The sequence below is a fragment of the Ambystoma mexicanum genome, chromosome 3q (genome assembly GCF_040938575.1).
Source record: "Ambystoma mexicanum isolate Mex_15411 chromosome 3q, UKY_AmexF1_1, whole genome shotgun sequence".
Classification (NCBI taxonomy): Eukaryota; Metazoa; Chordata; class Amphibia; order Caudata; family Ambystomatidae; genus Ambystoma; species Ambystoma mexicanum.
Genome location: NC_090926.1, coordinates 457915574 through 457928654, shown reverse-complemented (window position 1 = coordinate 457928654; position 13081 = coordinate 457915574).

Sequence of the window (13081 nt, the reverse complement as noted above, 5' to 3'; positions counted from 1 at the left end):
ACTTTCAAGTTAATGGGCATCATTACGAGGTCGGAGGCAAGGGAAAAACGATGCAGGTAAAGGATTACCGGCATCGCTAACCCTCCGGTCCATTACGACCCGCCAACCTGCTATTAGCGGCACCGTAAATAACAGTGCCTCTAATAGGGCATTGGCGCGGGCACGCGACCCTACATGCCGGCAATAGCGGCATGGCGTAAACAGGTGCTCAACACAAGTCAGACGGACATGCAAATAACGGCCTACAGAAGCCCGAAAAGTACCTTAGCGGCATGGAGTAAATACCAGAATCGCGAACCACCCGTAAATGGCCATGTGCAGTGTTCCCAATTGCCACAGGTGCACACAATCATCACAGGTGGAGGCAATGTAGACTGGGCCAGCACAAAAGGAGCAGACCCCACCCCTTCCCACACCCAGTCACACACCACAATGTTACCAATACTAGTAGCAATGCTGGGGCTGGAGGACATGATTGCAGTGGAACTCTAGCAACAACAACAGGCAGCACAGAGGAGGTGCAGGAGGAGAAGGGTGGTTAGGCAGGCACAGCATGCACCACCAGTGCAGGCAGTTGTACCACACAGGCAGCCCCCAGTCCCTCGAATCAGAGCCAGTCCATTCAGCCTAACCCCTGAGCAGATCCACACCCTGTACCGTCTGGACCGGGACACCATCACCACCATTGTGGACATGATACATAACGATATTGCCAGCCTCATTGACATCCGTACCGCCATCCCCCCTCTACTGAAGGTGGTGTCTGTGCTCCACTTCCTGGCCACAGGCACCTACCAGCACACAGTAGGGCAGATGCATGGCATATCACAACCATTATTCTCACGGGCGCTGAACCAAGTGCTCAATGCCCTCCTGAAGCACACAGGTGACCACATATTCCTACCACGGACTGCCCAGGAGATCTCCAACACCAGAGTTGGCTTCCATTGACTGGCAGGCATCCCAGGTTGCATTGGTGCCATCGACTGCACCCATGTTGAATTGGTGGTCCCACCTGCCATGGAGGTAGTGTACCGCAACCGTAAATTATACCACTCCATCAACATGCTAATGGTATGTGACTCAAACAAGATCATCACACCTTGTTGTGCCCGTTTTTCCGGATCAACCCATGATTCAATGGTCATGCAGAACTCCACGATACCACGCTACATGGAGCGACACGCAGGGCAACGATCCTGGCTACTCGGTGAGTTGCATGTCAAGCTCATGGCAGTGTGATGTGGGTAGATGATTGCGGGGAGAGGTGCACAGTTCACCTGGCTGAGATTGGGGGGGGGAGATGCAAACTTCACCTGGCTGAGATGGGGGGAGTGATGCATACTTCACCTGGCTGAGATGGGGGGAGAGATGCATACTTCACCTGGCTGAGATGGGGGGATGCATACTTCACCTGCCTGAGATGGGGGACGGGGGGAGATGCATACTTCACTTGCCTGAGATGGGGGGGAGAGATGCATACTTCACCTGGCTGAGATGGGGGGAGAGATGCATACTTCACCTGGCTGAGATGGGGGGGGGGATGCATACTTCACCTGGCTGAGATGGGGGCGGACATGCATACTTCACCTGGCTGAGATGGGGTAGGAGAGATGCATACTTCACCTGGCTGAGATGAGGGGGGGATGCATACTTCACCTGGCTGAGATGGGGGGGAGATGCATACTTCACCTGGCTGAGATGGGGGGAGAGATGCACACTTCACCTGGCTAAGATGGGGGGGAGATGTATACTTCACCTGGCTGAGATGGGGCGGGGGAGAGATGCATACTTCACGTGGTTGAGATGGCGGGGGGTGAGAGATGCATTCTTCACCTGGCTGAGAGTACCTGAGAGGATGGACCATGCTCATACCCCAAAGCAGGCCAGACTGGACCTGACACCTGACACCTAAATGCAAGACGTAAGCTGTCCTACTATGCAAATGAGGCAGTGCTACAACCATTCCATAGCCATCAACATGTACACTGCACATAATCCGACCGTAGCCCCTGCAACACAATGCAGCGACATGCAGTTAGTATGGCCAATGCGCATGACCAAATTCCATCATCAAAAAGGACAGTTGTCCATTACTGCGTACAAAGGAGTCACACGAGGGCAAAATACATGAACCCACTCCTACACTAACACAGAGGCCCAGCATAACAGCATGGCAACATCTGCCGTGGAAATTGAGATCATCAAGAGTCTGCCATCAACTGTGACAGGATAAAAGCGTACAATTGACTACACATCACCTAGATCATGGGAAGAACCGGCGTGGACAACCACAGTGCATGAGCACTCATAAGGAATAGGACACCCCTGTGCCCACTAGACGATGCCACGCACACCTGTCAATCAGATGAATTCACACATTGCAGTTACTTTATGTGGCTCTATTCATGCATGGATATGTGGATGCAAACAGGAAATGAATGCATGCTATTGTGTCATTGATACAGGTCCCATTTGATGTAATCACTTACACATAACCATTGTTGCACACATGCAGGTGATGCTGGCTATCCCTTGAAGAGGTGGCTCCTTACCCCTGTCCGGAACCCGCAGAACAGGCACGAAGAGGACTACAATCGTGCGCATACACGTACCCGTGTGGTGATTGAGCAGACATTTGGTCTTTTGTAGGCACAGTTTTGCTGCCTCAGCAGGTCTGGTGGGGCACTCCTATACGGGCATGAGAAGGTGGGCAAGATCATCATGGCATGTGTCATGCTACACAATATGTGCATCAGACGGAATGTGCCTCTGCTCCCTGACGCTGAACTGCAACCACCTGACGAGGGGGATGAGGAGGGATGAGATGGGGCTGCACTTCAGGGAGGTAGCGATGCACAGGAGGGACGTGCCGTGCGCCTGACTTTGATTAACCAATGTTTCTAACACACATGGATGCGGAGTGTGCCATGGAGGTGGGACTCAGGGCACTGGGTGTGTCAGGGACATGGACACTGTACACTGTTCACCAATAAAGCACACATACACAATAAGCAATGTCCAGTCATGTGAATTCTCATTTCACAACAGGAGTATTGAACCAATAGAACATAGAAAGTGCACAAGCCCTCCACCCGACACACTCTGTCCCACCTCCCCCTCCCCCTTCAACTTCCCCACACATCCTCTCCCCCTCCCCCCTCAACTTCCCCACACACCCTCTCCTCCTTCCCCCTCCCCCTCAACTTCCCCACACACCCTCTCCCCCCTCAACTTCCCCACACATGGTGTGCACTTGCATGCACCATTAGTCCTCATGAGTTCCGAATGGCAGGCTGCACCTACACCCCTTGTCCACTGCCAGCATCAGGTGGACCCCTGTCCTACCTGCGCAAGTTCCGCCCAGACCTACGCAGGGGGCTGGTCTGAGTGGAGCTGGCATTGGAGGAGGTGCCAGCTTGTTCAACCACCTGTTTGGGACGCAGGGCCTCCAATGCTACCACCATGTGGGTGAGTACCTGCCTCTCAGCCTCCAATTCGTTGCATATGTCTTTGGAAGTAGACTCAATGGCAGATTTGAGGGACGCTGCACATTCCCTGATATTCTCCCTTGCCTGGCCACATTCAATGATGTGCTGGGTCACCAGCCCTGTCAGCTCCTCCTGGCGCTGTTGGATTACCCTGATCCCCTCTTGCCTGTCCCGGACACTGGTGGATGTCGAAGGTGCATGCGACATGGTTGGTGCTTCATGCATGCTCGCTGTGGGGCTGAGGCTCCCTGGCCATGACTCCACAGCAGACAGCTCATGGCTGCTGGTATTATGTATGCTGGGTGGGGAGAGGTGGGGTGACTGCAGGGGGCCTGTAGCGGTAGGTGTGCCAGATGTCGGACTATATGCTTCGTCTGACATGGCTGCTTGGCAGCTACCTCTCCGACAGTACTGCTGGAAGTGGATACAGTGCATTCAGCCACTGGCTCCTGTGTGGTGGTGGCTGGCTGGCGTGGGTGCTGTGGTGGTGGTCATATTGCACATTGGTGCTGTAGGTTCTTCGGTTGTGTTGGGCTTGTGAGGTAGTCCTGGCTTCACTCTTGCCCTTGATGTTGAGGGCCTATTTGCTCCCTCCATGCCCCTGGACTTCTTGACTGGTGTCGAAGGCTGCTCCCTGGGGTCATGATCATCGCTGTCAGATTGTGTGCCTGTGGGGGACGAAGAGAGGGAGAGCATTAGTGATTGGTGTACGTGCATCAGGCATGCATTGGGGTAGCTGCAGTTGTATGGAATGGTGGGTCTTTGCCGTTAGAGCAGTGACATACGGGTTGCTTGCCTTTTGGGTGGGTCATGCAGGAATGCATCTGGGCTGACACATGTATGGGGTGCATCATGCATGTGGGCAAGATGGTGCTGTGCACTGCCTGTAGGCAGGTTTGCGTACATGTGTCTGGTGGCCCCTGCTTTGCATCATTACACTGTCAGTTCGGGGGACATCTTCATGGTTTCCATTACACTGGTTTATTTGGGACACCTACCTGCATCAGCCGATGACGGGGCTCCATGCTCCATATCCCCCACTCCCTCAATTGCCTCCATTCCGATGGTGTTCGCACAAGTCTCCTCCCAGCGAGTCATCTTTATGGGTGAGCGACCTCCACCACCTGTTGCCATTCCCTGGCTACGGTTTGCCGAGATAATATTCCGGACGCCTAGTCGCAGGTCATCCCAGCACTTCCAGACATCTTTCACTGTGCGCGTGGTGGTGCCAACCGTAATCACTTTACGCGCCACCTCCACCCAGATTTCTTTTTTGTGCAACAGTGCAGGTCGGCGCATGTCATTGGAAAACACAACATCCCCATTTTCTGCCAAGGTGTCAGCAAGCATGTTGAGCTCTTCTTCGGAGAAGCGCTCCTTGCACATGCGCGCAGCACCTTTTTTCAGGGTCTTGGGCATTCTAGTATCCTGCTGGTTTGTTTTGGGACAGGTGTGGTGGTGATGTGGATCCTGGGTGCAGAGGATGGCAATGGATTGTGTTTTTCAAGATGGCCGCCATGCTCTTTCCCGTTCCTGTGTGGTGACGCTACTTCCGGTTCCGCCTATTTGCGGTCACCGCTTTTAGCGGTGGCCACTATTAGCGGTCACCGCTAATGCCGGAAGGCATGCATGGCGGTGGTGCTATCTGCACTTTACTCGATGCCGCTAAGGGCGATTTTTGGGTCTTTTGCGGCATGGCGGTAAGGTCGTTACCGGCATGGCGCAAAGCTTGTGCCCGCGAAGTCATAATAGCCCTCTAATAGCGGGCTCTAGGCTACATGGACACAGTATTTACTCCATGCCGGTAAGGACCGTAACTTACCTCTAACCTCGTAATGACCCCCAATATCATTTTGACCAGTGTATTGATCATTCTTCCTGGTAGTAACCATTGACAATGGGATTTCATAGATATGCAGTGTGTTTATATTTAAATATCTCTATTGTATTAATAAATTAACCTTCTGTGCAACTCTACATGTTTCTTGTTCTGACAGAGGAGGGAGGCTGTAGGGAAACAATTTTGTTACATTGGGGGTCATAGGTTCATAAAATTAACTGTATTCAATAAATGCACACCTGATTTGGGGTGCGTGGAAAATTCACACAAACTAGTTGTTGCTAGAACTGACAAACCGATGAGTAAAGAGGTTGATGATTTCAATGTTTGGGGTATAACCGTGGATGGATTGACAGATCTAAGACAAAGGTTGTTCTTATAGCTCATATGGATGTTATCAGTTTGTGTTTACGCTTTGAACTCCAACATTAATGGGGATGGGGCAAAATGTTTGTAGACATATCCTGGGTGGATTATAACCTCTGAGTGGCTTGCATGTATGATGTTTAGTCACATATGCTTTTGTTGGGTTTAACAGATGGCAGAATTCTGTCCAACTTGAAGGGAAGTCAAGGTTGGAGGCCCTGCTGCCTTGGACCGGATAGGGTAGGTCTGCTGCGGGGGTCCACATCATTGGCAAGTGCATACTTGGTGTAAGATACGGGCAATTCCCATGGCTGTTTTTGAGCTCTACAAATGGAGTGATTTTGAGGTACAACCTTAGTGTCTTCAGAATCAGATCAAGATATGCTGTCAAGACCAGGGTCAATACTAGGGTTATCATCATTCTCTTTCACTTTTGCAAACTTGACACGTCTCTTACGGACCTCTGTTTGCTGCTGCTATCTCCTGCAATCTTTCTCATCATTTGAACTTGAGCTGATATGGCCTGAGGTCTAAGAGAAAGTTCATGGATTCACTGGGCCTCATTACGAGGTGGGCGCAAAGGGATTACCGGCTCTGGTAAGGACACTGGTGCCGGTAATCCCTTTGCGCCCTAGTCCGAGTTCCCTTAGCGGGTCCCTTCCTTAACGCCTGGTCTGACCAGGTGTTAAGGACGGGACCCGTTAAGGGACTTTAGAGCTAATAACGGTACCGCAAATTGCGGTACCGTTATTAGCTACTTCCCCATTCCCATTGAGCCCTATGGGGGCTGAAATGGGAATGGGGAATGGTTTTTTCAATGGGGACTTACCGGTCCCTCCAAGGCCGGAATGGACCGGTAAGTCCCCATTGAACCAGGTTGGACTCGGTACCGGTATGGGAGGTAGTCATGGCACAAATAGCGCCATGATTACCTCCATACTCGGAATGAGGCCCATTGTTGTGCTGCAAGAAAGGACCAGATTTGTGGGAGACTGGAATGGAAGGGTATGATCAGTGCCTTAAGTGGCACTACAAATCGAGCCGGGGCTCATTGAGCGGGCGTGGCCTAACAGCGGGGGCCTTGATGGCCCGTTAGGCCACGCCCCCTTGACGAGCCCCGGCTCAATGGGCTACTGGCACCCCTGCCAGGCAGCCTTTTGTAGAGATTAGCACCCTCTCCCCTATGGGGGAGAGGGTGCTGATCTCTGCATTAATTTTCTATAGGCTTGCCTGGCAGGGGACAACGCCTCCCTATTCAGCCTTAATGGTGGTGCTGCCCCTCGCCAGCTGGGGAGGGGCAGCGTCAGCATCAAGGCTGAAAGGGTGAGGCCACTGGAAGCAGAGGCCTTTTTCCTAAAGACTAAAAAGCTTCAGTATTTAGAAAGCAAGGCCTCTGCTTCCAGCGGCCTCACGTTTTCTCCATAATGGTGGCGCCGGCCCACGTGCATCACTTGATTAAAGGGATGCCTCGCAGGTGCGGTGCCACCATTGTGGCTGAAAGGCATTTTTTTCTGAAGCCTGAAGCTCTCGCACACGAGCGAAAGCTTCAGGCTGTAGAAAAAAATGCCTTTTCGTGTAGTGGCCGGGGCTGCCAGGGGAGATTAGTGGGCCCTGGCAGGGCCCCGCCTCAAAACGAAATTTCGGAGCCTGCCGGGGCCCAGCCCACTTAAAGCCCTGGGTATGATGTGCAAATGTGGGGTGGCTTCCTGCCCTAGTGTTAGGAACGTTTTCCCTCTTTGCTGCATTCACAGCCTCACTCTGTAAGACAAACAGAATATTTTCAGTCTGATTTTGATTTTCTGACTCTTCTGGCAAGTAAAGGGCTTGTTCCCCTCTGCTTGCAACTCCAGTTCATCACTTTAGGCAACACTGACTAAGCCCTGTGCCCGCTTTACCTTTTTTATGCAGCTCTACTGGTCCCAATGGTCACTAGTGCAGGGGGGTGGGGGCTGACCCCTTTTTCTTTTAACATACATCATCAATTTTGACATCATCAATGACATCACTGGAATCTAGAGCACACTTATGAGATCTAAGATTACATCAGTGATAGCCTCACATACAAAATCACGTATGGCCTCAATGACATCACTAGTAAGTACCAGTCATGGTGAATTGTTTCTGAGTTTATTTTAAGATATGTAATTGGATCACAGAGGAAATATTCCCTGTCAAGCATTGTAAATAAAGGTGGAATAACTTCAGAAAGTAGTTCATGCTCATATGAGTCTACAATTTCAGATATAATACACCAGGGTTCTGCAAACATTGGATCTCCAGATGCTTTAAATGACAACTTCCACCAGCTGTAGTGAACATAGTTAATGGTTAAGGATTCTAGGAGTCATAGTCAAAACCATCTGGCGAAATACTGGTTGTAAAGCCGTGTACTATAAAGATTACAACTTTGACAAGTACAGAACATTATCTACTCTTGTCCTATAACACTGTGTGCTCACAACATGAAACTCTCTCTCCACACAGTTCACCATCACAGGCTGCCTGCCATGACCTTTTTTCGTTTTACATGATCACAGCCTGCTAATCATACTGTTTGGTCTGACCTGTCGAAGAAAGGGATTTAGGAAACAGATGGATAAAGATAATCGATGGTAAATACTCATTCAATACGGAGTCACTCAGGTGTCTAAGAATACCATCATTGCAAATTGACAGTTGTTTAGGCGGATTGACCAATAGCAATCCCCCTTTCCGGGCATGATTGTGCCTTCACTGCTTGCTGCTGTTGAAAAAAAAATGTAAACAAAAAAGGCCATCCCCATTGCAATGAAAAAAGGCACTAGGTCCCTTTTCGAATGACGCCGACATTTTTTTTACATGTTTTGAATGGTCGCCCTCATCTGAAAAGGGACATTGCCCTTTTTCTATTTTTCTGGTGGCACGCATTTTTTTAATTTATTTTTTATTCCGACGGGAGATGTGCTTGCGCTGAAGTCATATCCCGTTGTAATCCAAATAAAAAATAAATAACCACATCCCGGGAAATCCCAGGGTGCAAATAGCTTTCACGACCCAGGAGCATCACCTGGCGGCCTGTTAAACACCATGTCCACCCCGGCGGCAAGGCGTGAAAGCTATACACTCAAAACAAGCATTGCACTTGGATTTTTAGATGTAGCAATATGATTTTTAAATGTGCCATGCCTCTTCCTGTTACGTGAGATCCACTGTATCAGGGGTGTATTTCATGGTGATATAAGTGATGCCACATATGGTGTCCTCAGTAATACCATCTGTGATGTCATCAGTGTTCTTAGATGCTGCACAATAGGGATGCTCATAGTTAAGGTGGCGTAGCTTCCATCACACACCAACTTCCGGGGATTTGTTGCATTAAATTGGTACCTTATGACCACTTCAATTAAAGTTTACTAACTGAATTTCAAGGATTTTGTTACACCGTACGTTTTCAACTTAATTTCCCCTTAACTAACTGAGTTATAGTTAATCAACGTAACATATATTTTCAGTACTTGATCTGTGTGGACATCCTTTACTTTCTATTGTGTGTGTGAGACATCTGGACTTTACAAAGTCTGCACATCTCTAAAGAAAGCCTTTCAGCTCAGTTATGATTGCCACTGAGAATTAGGCCTAGCTTGAGGGATAGACCTGCACACTGTTATAGAGGGGCCCCCTTACCTCATGCCGCTGGTGTTCAGGAAATGCCTCCTAACGCCTAGTTTATTGTTTTATTGTATGTCAGACGTGCCGGATTCTAAACAGGCATCATTAGCATTGAGGTATAAGACTCAGTGGCCCTCATTACGACCCTGGCGGAAAGTGACTGACCTGACCGCCATAGCGTAAATAGCGTTTCCGCCATTGCACGACGGAGCAAAGTGCGTCTAATTCCGACCCATCGGGCACGAGCACTACGCCATGGCGGAAGTGCAAAGTCTGCGATGGCGGAAATGTCCCCAAAACGGCCCTCACCGCCACCGTACGGCACCCTAGGTGCAATTCCGCCACCCATCTTAGCGGTCACCGCAATGAGCGGCAATCGGAAAGTACGGTGACCGTAAATATACGGAAACGGAAGTAAAAACATGGTCCCGGAACGGGAAACAGCACGCCGTACACCTATAAAATCACAATTTCCACACAACCATTAAAAATACTACCCTGAGACTCATCCCAACCCGTCATCCACCCTAGTGAAAGCAATAAAAATGGGAAAAGTAGCGAAAAAAGCATGCGACCGCAAGCGGCAGGTCCACTTCTCCCGTGAGGAACTCACCGTGCTCACAGAGACCCTCCAGGAGAATGCTGCCGTCGTCTTCTCGACGCAAATGACTAGGACGGCACTTGCGGACAAGAAGGCCATATGGGCCCTGGTGGCACAGCGGGTAAGTGCGGTGGGGACCGCACCCCGCAACCCACAGCAATGCAGAAAGTGATGGGACGACTTGCGGATACGTGTACGGAGCATACTATCCGCCAACCGTAACATTGCCACAGCTACCGGGGGAGGATCGGAATCACCCATCAAGTTGACCCCCTGGGAAGAAATCTGTGCCTCCACCATTGGAATGGAGAGTATAGAGGGAGTTGGAGGGATGGAGAAAGGAGTGCAGACATCCGAAGAATCAGGTAGGTGGGCCAAATAAAACAATGCTAAATCCACAATGTCCAATCATGTGAAGTACCATGTGTCCACATAGTGCAACAGAAACACATGTCCAGGAGAACGTCCACATACATTGGCCTGATAGCACACTTTAAAAGTCACATTAAATACATAAATAATTAAAAATCCTAAAAACACCCTCTACACGTGCAGCAGGCACACCCTAACTGCAGGCTGCAAAACAACTGCATCCTCAATCCACACAAAAATGAAACCATCTCCAAGGCCCCAACCCAAATCACCCTCAGGTACCACCCCAATGCATGTGATACATTGCCATTCCAATTTCCACAGACCCATTAATAACGCTCGCCCTCCTTTACTCCACCACAGGGTCCGATTCAAACGACGAGCTCCAGGACACCCCTACCAGCACACCTTCAAAGAGGGCCAAGACCAACGGCCAAAGACCCTCCACCTCAGCTGCATGGATCAAGACACGGCAGCAGCACAAATCAAGTGGCAGCACACAGGAGGGAACTTCAACAGGCACCCCAGCAGCCAGCATGCCCACAACAGCACCACCACAGGTCCCCCCAATGGATGCCACAGAAGGCACTGCTTCTGGTGGCAGCAGCACCATAGGTGACACTGCATTAATGGCAGCATGCTCCGACACAGAAAACGGGGATGTCGAAGTAAGATCCATCCATGACCTGTCTCAATCCCCCTGTTTGTTCCATCCCGTACACCATGATGATACCACGCAGGGGCACCCACAAGACGACGACTGGCCATCCCCCACAAGCCCTGTGGCAAGGCAACATGAGGTGACCAGCCCCTCTGTGACACCACCGCAAATGGCCATGGCACAGCAGAGGCAACAGTCCCTCGACCAGGTGATCGTGCAACAGCAGCAACTGGCCACGCTCCTCAAGGACCATGCTGATGAATGTGGGGGTACTAAGGCAGCCATAGAAACATCAACTGAGACACTTAGGGCAGAAATGGAGAGAAGTACAGAGACACTAAGGGCACAAATGGAGAGAAGCACCGAGAGCCTGAGGGGGGAAATGCATGCGACGTCCAAAGACGTATGTGCTGAACTTGCCGCTGTGCGCCGTGTGCTCACTGAGCTCTCACAAACCCAAAGGGACATGCATGGACGTGAGCAGGCAGAGACATCATCCGTTGCAAGTTCCGTCCAGGGCAGCCCCCAACGTAGATCTGGGAGGAACCTGCGCTCCACAGGCAGGGGTGCCCCTGATACCCGGAGAGGGGGCTTGCAATAGCGTCTGCCCACTGACAATGAGCATCTTCGGACACTGGTGTTCGGGGGGGAGGTAGGAGGGTGGAGGGGGTGTGTTGGGCTCACTTGGGTGGCGGGTCGATGGGGTGTGTAACATAATTTCACATATGCTATAAACAATGCACGATCATCCAAGGAGATGTGTGGACATTGATCTTTGTGTACGAGGCCTTTATAGGCGTACAGTCCATATTGTGCATTTTCCAGACACACACAGTGCCACAAGTCCCGTGTCCATGTATCAGCCACCAGGCGTGAGTGCTAGAAGCATGAATCTATGAGAATCTGACGAATGTCACGGCCCTCCTGTGCCTCGCGGACTCCTTGAGGTGCTGCCACATCCCCACCCTCATCATGACCATCTTCAGGTGCTTGCAGTTCTGCGTCAGGGGGCATGGGCACATTTCTACGTACGCACATGTTGTGTAGCATGACACATGCCATGACCATCTTTGCAACCTTCTCATGGCGGTACAGGAGTGCCCCGCCAGACCTGCTGAGGCAGCGGAAACGAGTCTTCAGTAGGCCGAATGCCTGTTCTATGACTACACGGGTACGTGAGTGGGCATGGTTGTAGTCCTCCTCATGCTGGTTCTGTGGGTTCCCGAGTGGTGTAAGGAGCCATCTCTTCACTGGATACCCGGCATCACCTGTATGTGGACAATAAAGGATGTTTGTGGAATGACATTGCTACGTACGCACCCCCCCCCTTCCTGCCAGGTCATTGCCGCATCACATACCCCACATTATCATGCATGAAATGAGACTCACCGAGTAGCCAGGATCTGTTCCCTGCGTGTCGCTCCATGTAGCGTGGTATTGTAGAGTTCCTCAAGACCATAGAATCATGGGTTGATCCAGGAAATCGGGCACAACAATGTGTAATGATCCTGTTGGAGTCACACACCATTTGTACATCAAGAGAATGAAATTGTTTTCGGTTGCGGTACTGGGCCTCCATGGCATGTGGGACGACCAGTTCCACATGGGTGCAGTCGATGGCACCAATGCAACCCGGTATGCCGCCAAGTGCATGGAATCCCACTTTTGTGTTCGTAATTTCCTGCTCCGAGCGTGGTAGAGAGATGTAGTCGTCTGCGTGCTTCAGGAGGGCATCGAGCACTTGCAATAGTGTCCGTGAGAACACTGGCTGTGAAATGCCATGCAACTGTCCGACTGTGTGCTGGTAGGTGCCTGTGGCCAGGAAGTGGAGTACAGACACCACCTTCAGTAGGGGTGGGATGGCGGTTGGGCTATCTATCATGCTGACAAGGTCAGCCTGTGTCATGTCCACAATGGCGGTTATGGTGTCCCGGTCCAAACGGTAGAGGGTGTGGATCTGCTCAGCAGTGAGGTTGAACGGATGTGCTCGGAGGCGTGGGATTGCGGGCTGCCTGCGTGGTGGTAGTGGCTGTGCTGGCGGCCCTTGCTGGCCCTGCCTAGTCCTCCTCCTCCTCCTGCGTCTCCTCTGTGTGGCCGGTTGT